Raw genomic sequence first — 10,702 nt, forward strand, 5'->3', positions numbered from 1 at the left:
AAAAAAATTGTGAGATTTTAGATAATTTTGATTTTATGAGACTTGGTATAGTATTAACGCCATGCCAAATACTGAACACAATAAAATCTAGTTAATTAACATAAATGCTGAAGTAAATATATATATATATAAAACTAAACGAAAATGAAACTTATCTTTTCCATTCGTAATTTGTAAATAACGATTAGGAAAGATAATGGAATGGAATGAATAAATGGAATTCATCACATTTTTTAAATGGAATAGCGCATCCTACAATTAAGGGTGGATAAAAGTGTGGTGAGACATGAGTCATAGGACGAGGCGAAGCGAGAGCGACTCATGTTGTTGTTGTGCTTCGGGTCACGGATACCGCCTCGCCACACGAAATTAGCGCGAGATTATCTCCAGGCAAAAACAACGTTGCCGTCGAGGGCAACCGTCGTTCCAAGTCGAATTTGAATCTTTCGACTCCCCCCGACCAGTATAAATAAGCGGACACGATCGTGAGCGAATCAATTGCCAATAATCAATCGTGAGATATTAATTTCCGAGATATTAATAAAAATACCTTCGATAGTGCACGTTGAACTTTGCCTATATAAACGTTACTCATATAACCGTCTTCAGTATACCAATATAACCATCTTAAAGCAATATTATGCTACGTTGAACATAGTATGTATTTAAACAAACAAAAAAGTGTACCGTTTAAATCGTTATTACGTTGAACTAAGCTTAACATGTAAGTTATGTGAAACTTTAAAAATGCACAACCAATACAAGTTTCTGAACCAATGGAATCCTAAACACAAAATCGTTATATTTCGTCTCTATCCATCGAGTACTATCAAAAAATGCAAAAAAAATTTTTTAAGAAGGCGATGCTCTTGAACCAATATTGCACTGCACGCTACCAAATACAAATCTGTATAATACGGCAGTAGAATCTAAAACAATCCTTAAATGACCAAGGTTTCTATAACCGATTTTAAGTAGGATATCCTGTAGATACCGAAACCAATATCGCTATTGTGTTATATTCGTCGTCAAGTATAAATAGTCCAAACATAACCTCTTTCTGTTTCTGTTTCTTTTAAATATGTGGACGTTTCAAAATGGCTTTTAACACTGTTAAACTTGAATTATACATTCACTTAACAAGCACTTGAGTCTTTAATGCAAAATATGAAGAAAACAATCTTGCAATTCTTGAATAAAGTTCTACAGAAGGAAGAGATACTTTTAATCTATTAACCAAGTATAATGGTATAACATTCTACAGGTGTATAACAATATACTATCAGAGGATCAAGCAGAATTCGAAAGTAAAAAATTCTGCGACAACAACATTTCTGGTGCTGAAGATTAAAATAACAGGAATAGTGGTGAAAGGAAAGATATATACATACTATTGTTGGACTCGATACAAGACGCAATATTTTATAACCGTGAAAAATACTTATTGGCAAGAAACACAATGAAGTAATAGGAGATGCGTATTATGCAGACAATGTAGTGAGAAGGTCAGGAAACTTAATACATTTATAAGGTAAAGGCGGCATATTTTAAAGATACTGTATGCAGAATCACCTTGAAAAGGATATAAGTAAGCTAAAAATATTAATAAAGAGTAAAAAAGAAAAAAATAGAGGAACAAGAATGAAATACAATGATAAGACGAAGATATATCTAGGACGTAACAACATTTACAAAAACAGACACATTCCAAGTAATAACAAAGCAAATCAGATACCAGACAAAAATAGCGATAGACAGTTTGGAAACTGGTCATAGTGAGAAAGTGAAGTAACTGGAATACAGCTAGAGAACTTTCCGAGGTAATAGCAATGGCAACTCTTCTATATAATACAGGAGAAAGGACCTATTACTGAACAGAAATGAAAACAATACACGCAGGTTTCCTAAAAAGAATATGATATATCAGAAGAATATATGTTTAGAACAGAAGCAGGAAGAATAGGCTTGAAACATAAAATAAGAAAAGGGTATAGGCTATTGGCTATAACTAAAGGAGGACACAGAATTTGATAGGAAAACACTGAACTTAACAGGATACACACAGGTAATTAACTCAAATACAGCTATGAATCTAGTGATAAAGCAATAATAATAAATTTTAATTAAATAACAATGGGATAAAATAATAATATAACAGAGAAACTCTCTGGAGAAAACAAAGAAAAGATACTTAGAATAATATACCTGTAGCGAAGTATGTACATAAATATATGAAAAACACAGAAAAGATAACTAAAGCTAATTGCTTAAATATGAAACTATCATTAATAACTAAAAGGAATGAGAACACTAGTTAATCTGGCATAATAATAATATAAATATTATAGATACAAAATAAAGGTACAGAATAAAGTACAAAATAGGTAAAAATGATATTTGCAGTACACGCTTACGTACGTATGTAAGAAGAATAATTTGAACACCGGCTAACTCATAATAAAAGAATGCCTGCAATATATTGCCTGCAATATAACTAAATTCCTTAAAAAACAACGATTAAATGTAAAAAAAAAAAACAAAAAACGATAAATCTCCTTTATCAACAAAGAAAAGTAACTGGTAACTAACAAATTTTATTCACAGTAATTCAAACAAATTCACAAATTATGAAAACAACTTAAAAAGTTCGCTATGAACGTTTTGTACTAACTAACAAATTTAAATATTTCTAATCCAAGTATGAATAAGCCACAAATAATTTTATATAGCAACACACATAAGTAATATTAAATAAATAGAATATTTCTTATTGAAATGTGACAGTCTGTAATAAAAAACGAATTGAAAAGGAACAAATAACTTTAACAAAGAAGAAATGAATTTATAAAAATTTATTCCTAAAAAATTGTGGCCGGTCAGATAAGTGAAATAAAAGTACAAAAAACAACTAATATTGAATGAAACATGTAATGTATTCTCTCAACGTACATTTTCTAAGCGGTTTATTTTATATTTCATTTCCGAGCTTCTTTGTTTCTACCCAGTCATGGCAGTTCAAAACTATTTTATGAAAATTAAGAATTTTCTACATCAAGTCATTTCATTTGCCAGACTTCATATATTTCTAGATTATTCACACAAAATTAGTAGAGCGCGCAAACATTAAAAGGAAATAAGCGATACAGTAGCCCAAACAAACAGGAACAAAGGTTAAAATAAGACATCAAAAATAGCAGTTATCATTGAAATTTGTATGAAAAGTCCTTGAAAAAGTAAATTCTTCTTTAAATGTAAGGCGGTTATGTTAATGAAAATCAAGAATGTAATGAAAATACAAAAAACATACAAGACAAAAATTGTATTTGTTATTACGACTTACTTTTACATATAGAATAATTTCTTTTCCGGTTACTGTACCACCCCATCTATCCTAGAACAAATTTTTAGATTAAAATTATTTATACAAAACTGTATTTTTACAAAATTGTACGTATAAAATACTTACCTTCGCTAAATCTCTTTTTACAGAAACTTTGCAGATCAAGTTTCTAGTTAAACTTAATTCACCACTTAGTACTCATTACCAAGTAATGCTTGGTAAATTCGAAAATTATAAGCTTCAGTAAATTTTTATAAGATGTACACTCTACCTTGATTGGAATACGAAAGACGATCGAACAGCACCGAGGACTGCGATAACAGTGAAGACAGAGGAGTAGTGCTGCTTGCTGATTGGCTATGCTTCAGGACTACAGGTGGAACATATACACGATCATTGCGCACAAGTTACCTTGTGGCATATTTGTAAAATCTAGATGTGATTCTTTTGTTAATTTTCCATGATTGTACTTCCAGTTCGAAGATTAATTAAATAAATGTTTAATAACGATTTTAATACTGGAAATAACGATTACTATATTGCGAATCTTTATATAATTATAGTATAGTAAAATATGTAAAATACATGTATGTGTTATGTACAATGGCTCACGAAAGAATTCAATTGCTCGCTACTGAAACTTTAAAGATATATATATATACACATATAAAGATAAAGATTGTGCGTGCATGCGTGCGTGCGTGCGTGTGTGTGTGTGTGATGCACTTGATATTTCAAAATATTCTCATAACTACAGCAAGATACAGATATCAAGATTATGCGTGTAAAATTTGAATTGGATAATATTTGTAGAAGTTAGAGAATACTCATTACAGAAACATGCAAAAACAGAGCTATAAACGTTTCTCTATTTCTATCTCTTACCACATTATTTCTATTTCTTACCTCATACTAATATTTAGTTCGGTCACTTTTGCCCCGAATAACATCTCTAGGACGATTTTTCATAATGTGTTCTAATTTTTGTGTGATATTTATATCAATATTGTTCCATATTTAAGTAATTGCCTGTTTTCATATCGTTTCCTTATTTATTTTACAGTTATTTAATCTTCTACCCATTCCATCCCATATATATCATATTGGGATTATATCTTGGGTCTGTGGTGGCGTGTATTGTACAGTATCCATTCTTTTACAACCCAGCTTCAATGTTTCCGATCAATATCCTGTTGAAAGCGAAGATTATGTATTTTTAGCATTTTATTTCTCATTTTTCTTTAATATGTTCAAATACTTATATTGGACTAAAATCCTGTTTATACATACCAAGTTCTCATTATCATTGTCTGCCATACAACTCCACGACAAAACCACTTCCGTCTTTTACCGCCGGGCGTAAATTTCGTATTTCTATTCTAGTATTGGCTTTTCTCCACATATAATTGTGCTTATCAGACTGAAGAATGTTGAATTTACTTTTATCGGAAAATATTAAAGTATTCCAGAAGCTATTGTCTTTAGTAATATATATTTTTGCAAAATTTAGTCCTTTTTTCTAATTTATATTATTAACGTATGTCTTTCTTCTGCCAACACTACTGGGATTCCGTCCGGTCCAGGTGTTACGTCGCCGCGGGATGCCATCCTCTTTGTTGCTGCCAAGAGCTCCTCTGGGTCACTCGCAGCTCTTCGCTCCACTCCATGGTCTCGCTGGGGCGGGAGGATGATGTCCGCCTCGCGTCGTTTTCGTTATTGTCGTCTTGCCGCCGTGGGAACAAAGTCCCGATGACATTGGCAAGCAAGCCCGGTTCCATGTTTGCGGTCAGTGGGGGGGGGGGGGGGCGGTCTCAGCTTCTTCGTGACCAGTCGGTAAGGCCGTCCCCACGGGTCGGATTCGACCGACTCGACCAGTTCCATTCAGGACCGGGTTTTCGCGATCTGGATCTCCTGCTGAAGAGCGCGTCTCTTCTCCCTGTAGTCCTCGTAGTAGTGGGAAATCTCTCCTTCGTCGCTGCTGCTGCTGATGTTGTTTCTTTGGCGGCGACGGCAGCGGCAGAGCATCCCTGTGTTCCTTCCGTGGTGGCTAATTCGCGGAAGGGTATTCTTTTCTTGATTGTCCTCCTTGTCTTCGGCGGCGTGCATGCCGTCACGCCCATCCTGTGGTTGACACTTGGGTGTGGAGGCGAGACATTTTATTGCACGGTGTCCACTTCTGTAGCACAGGTGCCCTCGTTCCACAGTGGACACGCATGTGGCTCGTACGTGTCCCAGCTCCAGGCATTTGTAGCATTGGAGCGGCCTCTTTGGGATCGCGATGACCCTCGCGGTGGACCATCCCAAGGCTACTTTCCCTGCCTGGGCTAATTTGCGGGTTCCAGCCACCGAACACTTTACATACACCGCCCCGAGGCCGCCTTTGGAGGCTCCGATCTCTTCCACTTGTATCTCCGCGACCCCGCACTCTGCCGACAAGGCCAGCGCTTGTCGCAGCTCCTCCTTCTCTATCGAGATGTCGATGCCGACTACTTTCAGCTCCGCCGTCCTTGTAGGAGCTGCCACTTTGACCGTTTTCTTTCGAGGACTTTCGACAGGTGCGTCGCCTGTTGCGACGCTTTCTTCCTTCCTTTGTCACCGGGAACCTTTATTACTATTGCACCCGTCACGGCCTTTCTCATCCCTACCGACTTGACGCCGATCTCCGTGAGGGGGATGCTCTGTCTGGTCGTGGCTATTACCCCTGCGTATGACATTTTTGCTCCCTCGCTGAACGTGAGGGTCACCGCGGACGTTCGCTGTGTGCGGGGGAGCGTGGCCGTCCTCGATGCCGGCGTCGGTCCTTTCTTCATTGCAGCGGCGCCGCTGCTCGGTTTGGGCACCCCTGTCGTCCTTTACTGGGGTTGCTGCATTTGCTGCCATCCCGCCGGTGGTGTTGGAGCCACAGCAGCCCTTTCCTCTTTTCTCGCCGTTTCCCCGGCGTCGGTTACCATCCTCTTTTTGGGCTCCTTCCTTCGCGCCCCTTTGGAAGCCACCACTTTCCACTCTTCCTCCTCCTGTATCCTCGGGGGTGGCGTTGGTGGTTTCTCGGCGGCGGTGGCGGAGCGACCTGTGACAGTGTGCTCCGGCAATCTCTGCCGCGTTTCGGGGTTATGTAATTGACGGCCTTCGAAGCGCTCTTCGATCGCCCTTATTATGCAGGGTCTGATCTCCTCGACCTTCCTCTCCAGGGCAGCGAGACGCGCACTCCCGCTCTTGCCCTCACGCGGAGGGCGGCCAGACTCGGAGGTCGAGCCGCCACACCGTGGACACTCGTGCGCCCAGGCAGTCCTTCGCGATAGCTCTTGGCGAAGGGCTGCGTTCTCTTCCTCCAACGCGATAAGCCTTGCATCCGTGAGCCTCGTCGCTGCAGTGCCGCTGTTCTGTATTGGTCCCGTCCTCTTCGACGATTGGTTCTGTCATGCGGTGGTGATATAACTCGCCGCGTCCCTCAGCGTTTTCACGTACGTTCCTTTTAGGTTGGACGATGTCGTCGCAACCCGCATTATTTCGGCGACCTGCCGTGTGACCTCGGCGCTGACGTCCGCCGCTGAGCTCGTTCTCATTTCCATCTGGGTGATAGGCTGGAAGTTCTCCAACCCGCGGGCTGTGGTATTCTCCTCCTTATTCGCGTGTTCATAATAAACGACACCTATTCTGTACATAATAGGACAAATTTTCATTATTAACGTGTCCCTTTAGTTTGTTGTCCTTGGTCCGCCCGTTTGTCGGTGCGTCACTGTCTATTGCGACTGTGCGCTAATTTTAATTTATTTATGCGTACTTCTGTGACATTTCCTTTACTTCGATTTTAACATTATATTTGTTGAGAATATCGAGTACTTTGTGAGGTGAACTGTATACTGGTTTCAGAATTTCCCTTTTTCGAGTTCTCTTGATAAATATCTTAAATCTGCCGCTCTGAAATCTTGCCGATTGATTCGTCTGTCGTAATATTCTTGAAACCTTAATGTTGATTACATTAGATTTTCCATTGTCGCGAATTGTATCGTATTGATCTTGTCAAACAAATTTCTTAAATAATCTACGTAGATCGGTTCCATATTATCTTCCATTACTATTTTAGCGGATGGTTATCTGGTCAGATATCTGCAAAATAACTCACGAGCAGGGAACTTTGTTCCTTCATGTACAGAAATGTTGCAGAAAAACGTGGCTGACTCGAACCACTCTTCCCAATTCCGTGCATTCTCTGTATATAATTTGCGAGGTACTCGACCAACACGGAGTGCGATAGTGAACGTATTTCGATAAACGTATCCCATTGCGGATTTTTCCGATGTTCCTTTTCTTTAAGTTTTCTGCTTTTAGTTCCATTCGCCTAGAGTTGTGACTCGCGCTATTCGCCAGTTATGATTATCCCTGCTGTCCCTGCACATTACGTTACGTTACATTATGTTGACATCGCACAATTTCCTTAGTTGGAGATTGTTCACTTGGCTTAGAATCTGGAAAATTCGGAATTAACGCGAAGCAACAATCCTTTCCATGAGAAGTCGTAAGACAACAATAGCGCATTTTCAATTTTTTACACAAACAATTATGTGCTTACCTTAATATATCGAGGACTTTTTTGTTACAAAAGTGGACGAGACACATGCACATTTATCTCATATATCTATCTTGTATATTTTATATACATGCCTATATACATATATATAGATACACATGCTCTATTACGTTACGTTGAGCCCAATTATTAGGGTAAAAATAAATAAAAAGTGCGTAGAGTACGTTTTTCTGAGATCGTATGTAATATTAATTGTCGTAGGATATCGAGACTCTGTGATAAGTAACACGCATTTTGAGTGGATCCGTTAATTTTTCCACGATCAACCTGTGAAGTTACGAGACGAGAAATTTTTAATTTATAATAAAAATGTATGAACTTACCTTCGCTTATCTCCCGAATATGTACGCTTCTTCAAAAATCTGTAGCGGCACAAGGCCGCAAAGTGTCGGGAAACTTCAATAGTCCTAATGGCCCATCGATATCCCTTTGGTCCTTCCGTCAAATAATCGGAAGAAGGCGTACATAACCAAAATAGAAGACGGCTAAGAACACATGCGTAGTGGGGATATTGAAAGATTGCAAAGGGAAGAAAATGATCACTGGACGTCTAGGGTACATTATCGAGAACACGAAAAGGGAACAAATATATCCTGACCACACAGGATATATTGACTAAGTGTTCCCTTGGAATTCCTACTGTAGCGGCTAATGACCGTGAAGAAAGTTTCAGGGTTTAAGCGCACGTGTTGGCCACAAGCCCTGCAAAATTCGACGTTCGAGATCAGGACGTCGTCAAAGAACAAACCCCGTGACTTACGATAAAGCGCAAGTGCCTTCGATAAAGAAAACCGTTTGCCTACCCCAGAAAAAAACTTTCTATTTCGGGGACCTCGGCATCCTACGCAGATAGAAAGGATGAAAAGAGATACTAGAGAGACACAAAGAGTTGCAACTGATCAGTGAAGTCGAGTGAACAGTGACGCACAACAGGTGAGCACGAGAAGAACATCTAATGTCTGTCGCCGTAGCAGCTTTAGTTAACGGGTCCGTACCTCGGCATTGTCACGTAAAATCACAAGTCACAACTCAGATTACAAAAAAACGAAGAAGGCTGAGCCGAAACACAACTATTAACTTTCTCTTTTTATATCGCACTCTATTATGCACTTAATAATCACAATTGAGTATACACTGAATTGGCACATATAAATTACACTTTATATAAATTAAGCAGGCAACTGATCTGAGGGTAGAAACCCGATAAAAGATATTGACTGTTCGAAAGTTGGAAAATCAGTAAAGTTTAGTGACGATGTTGTGGCGGAGGAAAGCTAGTGATGGGTGTGTCTAAGGACACGAAAAGAGCTAGTTTGTAAGGACAAGTTTTCATTAGAAGGTTTTCTAGGTTGGTGGGTGAGGAAGGGTGCTAACCGCCCTTGAGAGAATCTTGCTAACGGAAGATACCGAAAACTAACGATGCGTGAGAAAACTAACTTTTCCGTATCTTCCCGTAATAGGCAAAAATATAAAGAACGCTTGAAACAAAGGTGCTTGTTTTTGGTCTTAACTGTGAAAATGATTTATGGTGGATCCTTAAGAATATTGAGGGTACGTGGCAAGGATGTGTAGACATCTGGTTGTCATCTTGCCCTCGACGTGCGGCCTAGTCTCTAATGTGGTTAACGTTACAGCATCGTGGCCATACCAAACCGAGGTACCTCTAGGGCCATGGGGTTTGGGATTTGCTACCAGTAATAGTTAGGCGTGCAGGGGCTTTCACTCGTCTCCGGTCGAACGGGAATTCTTTTCTAACCCTACCGTTTCTCCAGGACGGTTCCAGAGCAGTTGGGATGTTGCTCACCCGCCGACGGCCAACCAAGTACGAGGAACCAAGTACCCCCTATCGGCCGTTTGGTCAGCATTTGGCCCTCAACTACTAGCCCAATGAGTCCAACTTAAATTGGCCGAGCGAAGGGGTCGCAACTCCCTTCGGGCTTCACTCAACCCCCATGGTTTCAACTTTAGTCATTGATGGGACTATGGATGAACGACCATGTCACTGTCGATCGGAGATCCCGCTTACCGAACTCGACACTTTCAGATGAGACTCACGCGAGCGAGGGCCCAAGGTAACGGGCATCGGTCAATACCGATGGTCCGATTCCGGAACTTACCTCGACGGTCCCCCCTGGCTTCGGGAACGTGGGTTCACCAGACCACATAGACTCACGCAAGCGGGTGTACATTAGACTTAAAAACTCCCCGCACATCGGGCGGTCCTTCCTGCGGGAAGCATGCGAAGAACAATACGAGTACGACCCAGGTAACGCGCGCTAGTAAAACTGTCAGGTCTCCATCGTATAATTAATAAACTCATTGTGAAATCAATTCACGGAGTATTTCTTTGGCACCTCACTACCACCTCACTACAGAAGGAATCTATGCAGCCAGAGTGGCAGACACGTTCTAAAAACGATTTATTTGTTGTTTCGGCTCCCCGAGAGCGAAATCGGGGAACGAATTTTACATCGTCGTTAACGAAGAAGGTAGCAAACAGATTTCGAATAAAACAGTAAACTACAATAGCATACCACCTTCAGAAAAATGGATCGATTGAAAGCCCGCACCACGTACTAGTCGGATACTTCAAATTATATACAAAGAAAGCCCTTGCTTTCCTTCTTCTAATTCCATAATTAGAATGAGTAGGAGGAGTCAGCCATGATCTATAACACTTCTGTACACGAAAGAACGATGTTCTCTCCTAATGAATTAATTTTCGAACGTCTGGTCAAACCAGAGAACCGTCCGGTAAAGTAATAATTGAAGAA

General features: G+C 40.1%; 1 long non-coding RNA gene across 1 annotated transcript; it reads right to left on the bottom strand.

The window, feature by feature from the left end:
• Positions 1 to 2,752: 2,752 nt before the first annotated feature.
• Positions 2,753 to 5,467, bottom strand: LOC139996517 (uncharacterized). The gene is made up of 3 exons (XR_011802273.1): positions 4,631 to 5,467; positions 3,463 to 4,530; positions 2,753 to 3,386 (listed from the first exon to the last, which is right to left on the bottom strand). It is a non-coding gene; the product is annotated as an uncharacterized lncRNA (long non-coding RNA).
• Positions 5,468 to 10,702: the final 5,235 nt, after the last annotated feature.

The sequence above is a fragment of the Bombus fervidus genome, chromosome 18, assembly GCF_041682495.2.
Source record: "Bombus fervidus isolate BK054 chromosome 18, iyBomFerv1, whole genome shotgun sequence".
NCBI classification, from domain to species: Eukaryota; Metazoa; Arthropoda; class Insecta; order Hymenoptera; family Apidae; genus Bombus; species Bombus fervidus.